Genomic DNA, 12,631 nt, shown 5'->3' on the forward strand with positions numbered 1-12,631 from the left:
CATACCGGACGAGGTGCGATTTTGTCCAAAAACGGCACAAATGGCAAAAAGATTTCGTGAAAAAAAACGGACAGTGCAGAACGACTCGCTTGTACCTATACATATAATTTTATATAGGGTTCATTGTGGTTTAATTGCTGAGCATAGAAACTGAAAACCAGAATAGGAAAGAACGGCTTGTGACGTCATAGAGTTATTTTAACTACGGGATTATCACTGGAATACATTTTTTCGTCCGCACACCGCGTTGTAGTATAGGTATATATCGTGTATAATATATATAATATGCTATTGCCGTAATACGCGATCCCCGCACGCTGGAACGGATTATTATTATTTTTACTATTACTATTATAACTATTATTTTTATTTTTATTTTTTTTTTAAACACCGCTCGCATTTTAAATAGACATTACGTCGCAGTATAACATACTTGGAGCCTGGAGGTGTCGCCTGACGGAGTCGATTTATAACTTTACGGATTTATTTCTCAGTGTCACTCTCTCTGTCTCTCTCAAATCTCTGAATGAATATAAATGTTTATGTATAAGTCACAGCTAGTATATAATATAGTCGCAGACGTCTTCTACAATTGTACAAAACTCTCGACAGAAATCTCCATCAGCAATCACACATTCACACTGAAATGAAGAAAACATTTACTATAAAATTATGTCTCGTAATGTGAGATTTTAATCTATTCTGATATCTAAACCCAATAAATTAATTAACTGTTACTTCCATTTAAGAGGACGTGATACCCGCATGTGTTGTCTCCGTCTTACAAGTGCGTAACATAGCAAATTCTATGCAAAGCAGAACACGTGTAGCTTCGTTAGTTTAACCATTAGAGTGAATTGACCTCTTATAAAATCTAAAGGTAAGATTATTATCTAGACAACCTCATAGGCTTTTTATTATATTTTAATTTTTAAGCGAGTTAAGAGTACTTTAAGATGTATAAACAATTTACAATTTTAAAATACTCATAGCTCGCTTTAAAATTGAAATATAATAAAAATCCTATGAGGTTGTCTACATAAAAATCTTAAGATTTTATAAGAGGTCAATTTACTCTAATTTTTAAATTAACGGAGCTACACGTGTTTTTCTGAGCATAAAATTAGCATAAAGACAGAAACAACACATACGGGTATCACGTCCTCTTAATGGGCGACTATTCATTCGTTCCTAACTCTGATATTATAGTGATCGCTGGAAAATATATAAAGTATAAACAATGCATATGAAATTAAAAAACTTTAATACTGTGGCACTGTGGATGAGAGGAGCATATGGACGCTCATTGTATGGCCAATGCATTTTAAAAAGTTTAAACATTTAATTAATAAATATCAAAATTCAAATTATATTGTAGTATATTAAGCTCATTTTAGCTCAATTTTGGGTTATAACCCTATAGGATTATCATAGGATACCGGAATCACTTTAATTCTTGGGAGACAAGCAATAACAGCCTAACAGCAGTAAAACTTTAACACGACTAAAATATTATGTGGGTGGTGCAAAGAAAAAATTCTTATCTCACTGGCTAAAAGCGTCGAGCCTCCACTTTATTATATAAGTTAGTAATTACTGTAACTAGCTACCTAACTATAAAGTAAGTTAGGTCAACATAACGTCGTCGCGGCAGTAATGCGAAAGCAATTCCCGCGGCGCCATCAGTTATAAACGGAAAAAAAAAAGGTCAACATAACCTAGGCACTAGATATACCTAAATATATTCGTTAGTTATTCATCAAGGCGATTGGTTATTGTATTTTAGACGTGCAGATCACATTATAATATAAATAATATAGGTAGGTACTTTTTTTGTTAATTTTCGGCGTGCATTACATATACGCCCGTCTGTTATGTCATTGCATAAGTACAGTTTTCAAAATGTTTGGAACCACCTATATAGTATTGTTTTTCTGGTTTTCTGATTATTTAGTAATCACCAAAAGTATTATGCATGACTACACCCGACGAATCCAACATGTACCTAAACATGCACACGCATGCGACTGTGAACAGAATGCAGATATATAATATTCGGGTGGTGTAAACTATTACTGTAAATAGTATAAAATAAATAATATATATATTTTATTTACTTTTTTCAGGTACTTATCGCCTATGTATCATGTGTGGAAATTCTGATTCCAAATGTTTGACACCTGCAACGGCACAACGCAATGCACATACGATTGTTACCTATTTGTTATTCACACAGCGAGCCCATTTTCACATCACATAACGTATACCGCAGGTATCTACGTGATAAACCAGTAAGATAAAAACTATAAATTTTATAGTTTTATCTTTCCGGTGTAAATCATAGATGAGTGAAATACACGCGCACCTGCTCAAGACCAAATAAAGCCGTAAAAACTTGCATTATGGTAATTTAAGGACCGAATCGTCGCAGGTCGCCGCAGGACATCATAATATTATAATATACGAATACGGTACAATGCAATATACACAGAGATGTCATGATGAATGACACTTCCTTAAATATACGTTTTATTCATACGCTATATTAATTTTAAAAAATAGCGATTGTAAGTTAGGTAGGTAAACGTGGAAAACGCGTTGCAGAAAATTCGACTAATACAACACCCGCAGAAACATGAAAGTATACGATTTTAATTCACTAATCGAAAATGTCCAACAGCCAATCACATGTTACAATCTGAGACTAGTAAGTACCTACATAATGTTTCTAGTAGGTTAGTATACAGGGCTGGCAGTATTTTGAGTATACCACTATACCGTGATTCGGTAATTACCGATGTTGGTGAAAATACCTGATACATTTAGAACTTACGATTTATATATAGGTGCCCAACTATAACAATTACAAACATAATTTTTAAAATAGATATACAATTTTCATGGGTTGAAACACTTATAAATTCATCGAAAATACCGATTATTGAGGTACGGTATTTTTGGGTATTTACCAAGATATTGTACAACCAGTAATACCGTAGATACCAGCAGTAAACAAATACCGAACAATTTCGAAGAACTATTCAAAATTTGAAACACCACCAGCCCTATGTTAACAAATATCAGGTACTTATAAGTAACTAAATAACAATAATATATTTGAACACATGTGCCTGTCATTCTAGTGTTCTGAAAATCAATAATTTGTTAATTTTTTTATCATTATACTCAAGGCTGGACAAGTTAATGATTTTTTTTAACTCAGTTAAGTTAAATACATATGCATCAATAACAAAAAGTTCAAAGTTTATTTAGCTATACATTAATTCAGTTAAGTTAATACACAATTTTTATTAAGTTAAAAAAAAGTTAATTTGTTTATACATTGCTAGTGTACTTAATTTTTTCCAACCCAAAACTAAATTACAGATTATAGTGTTTATACTATTTATACAGTATTTCCATATAAGTTAGATTCAAATGATATACATTTTTAACTTCAAACAATTCTATAAAATATAAATAAGTCAATATATATATATATTATGACGTGAAAACGAAATAGACTGAAATAGTGAAATATAATAAAATTAAAACAAAATAAATTAACTAAACTTACTTCTTAAAATGAAAATTAATTCGTTAATTTCACGTTAATTAAAAAAGAAATTTAGTAAGTTAACAGTTAAGTTAATGAAAAGCCAAAAGTAACTAGTTAACGTCCAGCCTTGAATTTATACTTATTATGATTACCTATTGAATGACATTTATTTTGTCTACTTTGACAAAATAAATTAAAATAAGCATATTGGACTAATTTACAGGAACCAAAATGTAAAAATACAACAAAAGTCTTTTTTACATAATATTCGAATATGTATTATTACATTATTCAATTTTTTTCTTTATGTAAAAAATATAAACTTAATATTTAACTTAAACACATTAGTTTTTTAACATTAAATAGCCCTGGAAACTCAAAAATTACATCTTAAGTTTAAAAGTGAAGACTTAAACATTAAATATTAATTTTATTAATAAAGTTTGGTATATTTTAAATATTGTAAAAAAATCTTGATATTGTAATCATATTATTAATACTAATTTTACTTACATAATAAATAGAGCTGTAAACATACTACTACCATTTACAACTATTACCATGTGCAAGCATTTGGAGTGGAATTTTCAAAAAAGTAAAATTATAAACAAGTTTTTTTATTATAATTGTCTTGAAAATTCCATAAATTGTATCTAAATATTTCTATATGTTTATGCTACAATGAGTATAATATAAAGGAATAGGTAAGAAATGCATAATTTGATATAATATTATTATATAATAGTATCAAATAATTTACCATATTATGAATCTTTCTTACTAAACATTAGATAACAAATTAAAATATAAAAAATATAAAAACTTCTCACTCGAAAAGGTGTGGATTGTCAAAATATTATTATTATACAAGTTTAATTTACATATAATTAACTAGTGTTTATGATGTGTTTCTTTGACATTCTTTGCTATCCAACATAGACTGAAAAAAAAATATTGATTAAAACTTGTACATGTAATGAAAAATTAAAAGCTTTAATAATATTATCAGACTAAACATTTTTTCCTAAAGTTACATCTTACTAATGATTTTTTTAAAAGGCAAACATATATAAAAATGTTATACACATCATTTTAACTTTAAAATATACACATTACACACAGTACATACTACATACATGTATTATACTTAAAATGAGGTATTTATGTTCAATTTAAAAATACAAATCTTAATTGATGACTTGACTATTAATTTTTTTCAAAATTGTTTTAACTAACTTTCATTTAAAAAATGTACATAATCATATTTATGAAATCAAATATTATGTGCTTTGAACATTTCACCACATAAATGTATGTATTAACACTACCACAGTAAATGTTATATATGTATAAAAATTGTACAAAAGTTTCTTACAAACATAAAAAATAAGTACAGTTTGATATAAACTTTTTTGGATGATTCTGAATCACTTACCCACATCACTTCTTCAACTCATGTAATTCAAAACTTTATTTCAAAGACTCTTTGACAAGAATTTATTAGTCACGTTCGGACGAAAATGTCATGCAAATGTAAAACCATTAAAAGATATAATAAGATTTGGCAACCAAACTACATAATTAATAATTCCTAATAAAATAATATGTTATATACAATTATCACCTAGTATTCATTATGATACGTAATCGTACCAATATCAATTAAAATAAATGTTGATGTAACTAAATTACTAAAGTGTTAATTTAAACATTTATCAAATTTAGATATTTGTATTAGTCTTAACTATAACAATAAATTTGCCTGGTCCTTTGATAGTTGTTATAACCAATTTCTATCGGATGTATTATCATTGTATAATACTAGTATCTATAATCAATGGTATTATAAATTTTATAACCAGCCTTAAATTTCCATTTTAATGAAATATAACTAGTTTATACAATTGTTCACAATATTTAAAATTGTTTGATCAATATATTTATGAAATATTTCAACTCAAAAATACTTTTATGCTAAAATGGCAATTATGATTTGTCCTAAACATATAATATAGAAATATCAAATACCTACATAAACTGTTAAACTAAGAAATACTTTTAAATTATACCATAGGTAGTCAATTAACACATGTCTTGTAAAATTAGTAATAATTTTATCCAATTAAATATTTGAGTTAGAGGGTACAATGCATTTAATTAGTTGTTATAAAAAAAAAATATGCAGTCATAGCTAAAAAAAATGTCACTACCTTTTAATTATACAATTTTGGATAGCCTACATCATATTATATGAATATTGAATAGTAATGTAAATTAATAGTAAAATAAGCTAATAATGTTTGATCTTACATGCAAATATTAATTTCATAAAGATGTAAAAATATTTTTTATTACTTTTCAACATTTATCATATTATCTTGTTATAATTGTATTATTAGTAAGTAATACAAATTTAATAAATAATTTGTAGTATTATACCTGTACTATTAGTAAATCTGCTAAAATTTGTAAATCTTGTTCAGCTTTCATAAGCTAAAAAACATAAAAATAATATCAACCAGTAATATTATTAATACGAACAGTCTAAATAAATTTATAACCTCATGGATATATTCTATTTTTGACTCTAAATTATCAGAATGAATTAAATTTTGTTTATCTATTAGTTCAAGAAACTCTAGAGTAGAAATTTTGATTGAGGCCTCATTATTTAATGGAGTTATATTTTTGTTATTTGAAATCTTAATACATCGATCAACTTCTATTTTTATTGATATCAAGTCCATAAATTCTGAGCTTGTATCTGGTGGTTGTTCCTAGGAATAGTAGAATATATTTAATATATATTGACAGTTTTGTACTGTTTATTTAATATGTATTGATAAATTTGTATTATTTACAGTGGTGTATTGGTACATGTACGCAAGTATACATCAACAGATTTTCGATTAAAGATATCTTTTCGAGAAAAGATACTGTTGAAGAAAATCTAAGCATTTTTACTGTCCTAAAAAGCGATGACAGACACAAAAAAAAAAAAAATAAAAACACACATCATTGTAAAATCAATACATTCATCGCTTCTCTCAGAATCTAAAAGAGTTGTGGTTTTATTTATGTTATTATATTTTTAAAATATAAATTATATGTAGTATCTGTTTACAATTTTATTACACTCCAATCCAATAAGTTGTATGAAAATAAAACGTTATTTACAATAATCTAATTTTAAATTAATATTAGAAGTTCTAAACATATTATAAGGGATTAACCTAATTTTGTTGAGCGTAGTGAGAACAATTTTTTTAGGTTTAATATAAATATTTTATTAATGCCTAAACCCATAAATATATTTACCAATACGGAAGGATGGGCAAGTTAACGATTTTTTTTAACTCGTTAAGTTAAGTTATTTTAAAACAATAAAGTTGAGTTAAGTTAAAAGTTACTCATATTTTTTTTTGTTAACTTGTTAAGTTAAGAGTTAACTTTGAAAAAAAAAAATAACTTATAACTTAGCTTAAAGTTAAAATTTGCTAATTTACAAAAATAAAAAATTCCAGACACATAATATGGATTATTAGATAGTTTTTCTTTACGCTCAAGAAAATTACTGTGGAAATTTAAAATGATACATCAAAGCAAAAACCCATTCAAAAATTTGCATTATTCTTCGGACAAAAATTAACTTAATATAGATACTTTTGAAATAAAATTAACTTGAAGGTAACACGTTAATCTTGAAAAAAAAGTAACTTAGTTAATTTGAAAAAAAAAGTAACAAGTTAATTAACTTAATTAAAATTCACTTAACGTTTTAACTTAATTTTAACTTTTAACTCGTTAATGCCCAGCCTTGCCAATACGGCAATACACCACTGATTATTTATTAGTTATTACTTTATTAGCAATACACAACATAAAATATATATTTTGATTATTTACATAATTATGTTTTATTCTCACAACTTACCTCACAATCTGAGGATGTTTTAAAATCATTATTTTTATAAGGTAATATTGGTTTATTTATGATCTTGATTAACTGGTCTGAAATGTCATCAATACTTTCACTGTTTTCGTTTAATTTCGTTTCAACTTTTAACTTAGATATAAGTTCTGGAGGAAGATAATTTTTCTTTTCAGCAGACTAAAAAAACATAAGAAGTAAAAAAGACGATTAAGATTTATTGAACATTAAAATTCTATAATGTAGTATTAAAACATGTAAAACGAACAAGCTCAAAAAAAGAATAGTTTATAGTGAAATACAATAAAATATCAACCTACATAAAACATTATCATTTGGTATTTATAATTTATATGCATAAATAATGTACCTTAACATTTCATTTTGAATTAAATATATATTATTTCCTTTTAGTATTTTGGCTGGTCAAGCATTGATTACTCCACAACCCACAATATATTAGAATATAATATAATATAATATAAAATCAATGGAATAATAAAGTAAACTTTGTTTTACCACTCAATACGTTTTACATAATAGTCTACTCTATACTTCAAACAAATAACAATATTAATGACAGATTTATATAAACTCTTACTCGAAAATAATTATTTTTTTCATAAATGTAATTCATTAGTTCATCATAACTCGGATATTGAATTGCAACTGTTGTAGTATCAAAGATTCAATAATTTTTTTCCACGTAGCTGTATGTAACTTAGTTGACATATTACCCTAAAAGTATAAATGTATTATTAGTTTAGTCAAAATTGATATTAATAAAATAATTAATTGATTAGTACTTCAAATAAAAATGTTTATATTAAAAACTTATTTTTTTTATTAAAAATGACAATACCCTAAAAAAATTATTTATTTACTTATTATTTATTTATTTATTATCTTTGTTTACTTTTAAAAAATTTTGTGCAGCTATTTTATCCAACAAACCAAATGACACAAGTATATGTTCTAAATCTAAAACAAATTATATATTATATTAGTAACAATAAGCATATATTCTAAAACTCATACATTATTCAATTAATATATAATTGTTAATTACCATATGTATTTGAGTATTCAGACTCAGGATCAGTATCCAACAACAATTTATACACCAAAAACTTTATAAATTCATCCCTGCTTAGCCCATTCTGGAATATCAATAATTGGAGATCTTCGTCATCAATATCAACTAAATGCATTAAGTCAACCTTGGTGAAACGGTCACGTACCAATTCCAAAAAAGCCTTCATAATGTAAAATTATGATGTACAAGTGATAAACTGTGAAATAGTAATAATTAAATTCAAATATACCCATAATTAATTCATTCATCACTATCCTATGTAGTGATAAGTGATGAAACCAATACAAACAACACCTGTCTTTGTATTCTGTCAGATTAAAATAGCTCATATCAATTTGGATGAACGGACAAAGATTTAACTTGAATATTGGCTATGATATTGGTAGATTTTTTGTTAGTTAAAATGTTTAACAAAAGTATTATTGAATTTAAAGTTTAGTCCTTTGTGACTATTACTTACATTTTACTTGTTCAGTAGATCATTATAAAATACAGAGCAAAAGGTCTGAAACCAAAATTATGTTTACACGTTTACGACTTACTTGGTTTAACAACTTTAAAAGTTTAAATAATAAAACTAATATTGGTTTTGGTTAAATTTATAATTTTGTAGATTTCCAAAAATAAAACGGTCATTACTCATCAAGTTATCAATGTATCAATATTATCACTTATCAGTTATACAAATTATTACAAGATAATACCACGGACCACGCCGGCCTTAGAAGATCTTAAATCTTATCTTTTGGACAAAAAATAAAAACACCCTCAACGGCCTCAACATTCCAAATAATATTATTTACGCTCAACTAAGACTTCTGAAGTTCTTATTTTACGATTGCTAAATTTAGAATTGTTATTAAATTATTGTTAAATCATATGACGTATCTATTGAAAAGAGATACATAACTACATTTTTAAAATTGGATATTTTGACTGTCTGCACACATATAATTGCTCGACATTTGCTGCATTGTCGGTTAAAAATTGGATCTTGACTTTTACGCCCCAACAGACGATACGACGAACTGACATCCCCACAAACCGATATCGATACACGCACTGAATGAAACTATACAATATTGGCTATCATATTATATTATTAATATTTATTATGTTTGTAATATAAGCCATAGTTATAAAATATAGGTATATTGAAATATAATATGCAAAACAAAACAATAAGTTTCCACTTGGCACTTTTTCAGATATCGGAAAAAAATGGAAAACACGTGTATGGAAAATGCTAATATAAATATTTGTGAACATTTCAAGAGTCTACGATTTGGAAATAAAAAAAATCTCTAAAATCGATTAATGGGAATTCGATCATTTACCACTAAATATCAAATATTGTACAAATTATAAGCTCAAACAATCATAAATATATTGTATGTTCCGTTGAAGTATGCTTTTAATTATGTACAACAATTTAAAAATGTGTAATGATATACTCACACACCATTATAATAAACTAAAATTTTACAGAATAATAAACAACGGCCAGACTGTCGTTTGTATAAATCGGTCGCATCAAATAAAACCATTAACAACGACAATTATTAAGATATCGGGCACGCACTTATAACGGTATTACGTATAGGAGGTGTGTGACTTTATTTTATGCTGACGCCAAAGAATAATCTAGTTCCCAGGCTCACGATAACTTTTTGATAAAGCCACCTACCACTCTCTGGTCAGCATCGTCGCGTCGTCCCTTAAACCAGTGCATGAGCACCAACCACCAGAGTAACAACCTCTCAAGTCCCAAAAAATTTCAATCCCGATTTCAACGAGCGACAACTGGACTTCTTATGCGAGCAATAATCAGTGCGTTCTTTAATTCAATTTGTGTATTTGAAGTATTACTTTGTTTTATCTAAAATCTAAAACTCCTATAATATTATCTACAAACAACTGCGAATCAGGTAAGACATACCTATAATATAATATTTTATGTTGATTGCAGTTAATACATTCTATGTGCTTTTTTCCATAAAATTATATTGTAAGGTGTATTTGATCTAATTCTCGAATATACGATCTCGAGAGCCCTCCGAACACCTGGAGGAAGGTAATAGCGTAATTTTACCACTCTAATTTTACTATTTTAATATAACTATCGACCGGAGTCGTATTTATATTTATCTATTATCTTATTTCTACGTTATTTTTTAATGTCTCATGGCAAAAAATAGTTCAAAAAGAATCAATATTGTTTGAAAATTTTACCATGTATTTGTAAATTGTAATTTTTACATTTGGTTAAAATTTCAAGTATCTAGGATTATTGGTTTTTTAATTACAACAAAACATCAAAAATTGAAAGATGAAAATTTGTCAATTTACCAATGAAAACCCAATATCATACAAATTTTTAATTTAAACGTACATAAAGAATTAATATTACTTTCCAGTAAACATTTTTTTTTGTTTAACTAGCTCAAAAAGAGTTCAAAAATATTAGCATTTATGGACAATTTTAATATCAATAATTTGTAAGAATTTCAAATATCTACAGTTAATCATTTTTGAGTTACACCAAAAAATAAAATCGATTTTTTCAAAATTTGGTTTTGCGTAAAAATTATCATATTTTTTGTTTTTCTAAACGCTTTTTAAAACTATTGGAATTTAGCAACTAGATTCACTTTTCTATCAGAAAAGATACTGATCTCAAAAATCGGAGCATTGATGCCAAAATGTTGTTGACAGACAGAAAAAAAAACCCATTGTAAAATGATAATAAATTTATTCATAAATATTTCTCAATTTAGGTGTATACCCAAAACAATATTTACGACTACACCACTGGTTGGGGTACCAAATATAGTATCAAATACTATCAATAGTCTGGAAAAATACTATGAAAATTAATTTTTGTACTTCCAGTAATATGATTTATTGAGAGGTTTGAAAAACATCTATTAAAATATATTGTAGAAGATAAGTTAATCTGTGCCTGTATAAAAGTAAATTTTCGATATTTTAATCACTAAACTCAACTCAATAATTCAAATTCAAAAAGGAAAATACCACAAGTTTTAGAGCTAAATATTGGACATTGAAAATAAAATATCGAAAATCGACTCATACACAGGCCTAGATAAATTACTTCTCTTCAATGTGTATAATAAGTGTTCATACCATGCACTCAGTAAGCTATATTATTAGAAATACGAAACCAAGTTTCAGTGTTTCACTAAAATTTACATTTGTAATTAGTGTGTAGAACTGTTAAGTGTTGCGTTTTTTTTTTATAATGATCACTTACTACACACGCATGTACACGCATGAACACACATACAGAATTGCCTACATTGAACTTCTTTAAAACGGTAGGTATTTGATTTCAATTAGATTCCAAAACTTATTATTCTGTTCGAACATAAAATTATTGGTTCATTGATTAAGCAATAAGGAGCCTCGCTACTGCCGTCAGTTTTAAATCAAAATACCTTAAGTTTTGACAAACATAAAATTAGTTTACGTTGAACTATTTAAATTCTGAAAAAAAATTGAGCTTGGCTGACAACGGTATATAGATCGTATAGTACTTTGTAAAAATTAAATTGTATATTATTGTAAATTGTAATTGAAAACTTGAAAATATGAGTTTTTCAAATCATAATTCAAATTCAAATTCATATTAAAAATGGAATGTTTCGATCTACGGACATTTTTCTGCTGAATTCAAATATTTTTTCAGAATCAAAATCAGACTACGTTTAAGTTTACTATCTTTAATTTTGTCAAAACAATAAGTAAGTTGTCGTAAAATTCGTATATTGAATTTTATATTGTTTTCGAGTTATTGACATGTGCATGCTCGTACGACTCGTACGAGGCGGTATCAGCATTGCATTTAACTCACACTAATAATTATTTACAACTAACGCATAGATCCTGGACGGATAAGACGAGGTTAAAAATTGCCTAAATGTGGCGCCTTAAATAATAGCCATAGCTAGGCCCCATAAATAATTAAAAAGTATAATCATACACTTATATTTAAATAAATATAAAAAGTAAAATTTATCCACCG

The 12,631-nt window shown here is 26.7% G+C and overlaps 1 pseudogene; it reads right to left on the reverse strand.

Moving 5' to 3' along the window:
- Positions 1-4,160: 4,160 nt before the first annotated feature.
- On the reverse strand, positions 4,161-9,254 carry LOC132949616 (uncharacterized; annotated as a pseudogene).
- Between the last annotated feature and the right edge of the window lie 3,377 nt (positions 9,255-12,631).

This window comes from Metopolophium dirhodum, chromosome 7 (assembly GCF_019925205.1).
Source record: "Metopolophium dirhodum isolate CAU chromosome 7, ASM1992520v1, whole genome shotgun sequence".
In the NCBI taxonomy this organism is placed as follows: domain Eukaryota; kingdom Metazoa; phylum Arthropoda; class Insecta; order Hemiptera; family Aphididae; genus Metopolophium; species Metopolophium dirhodum.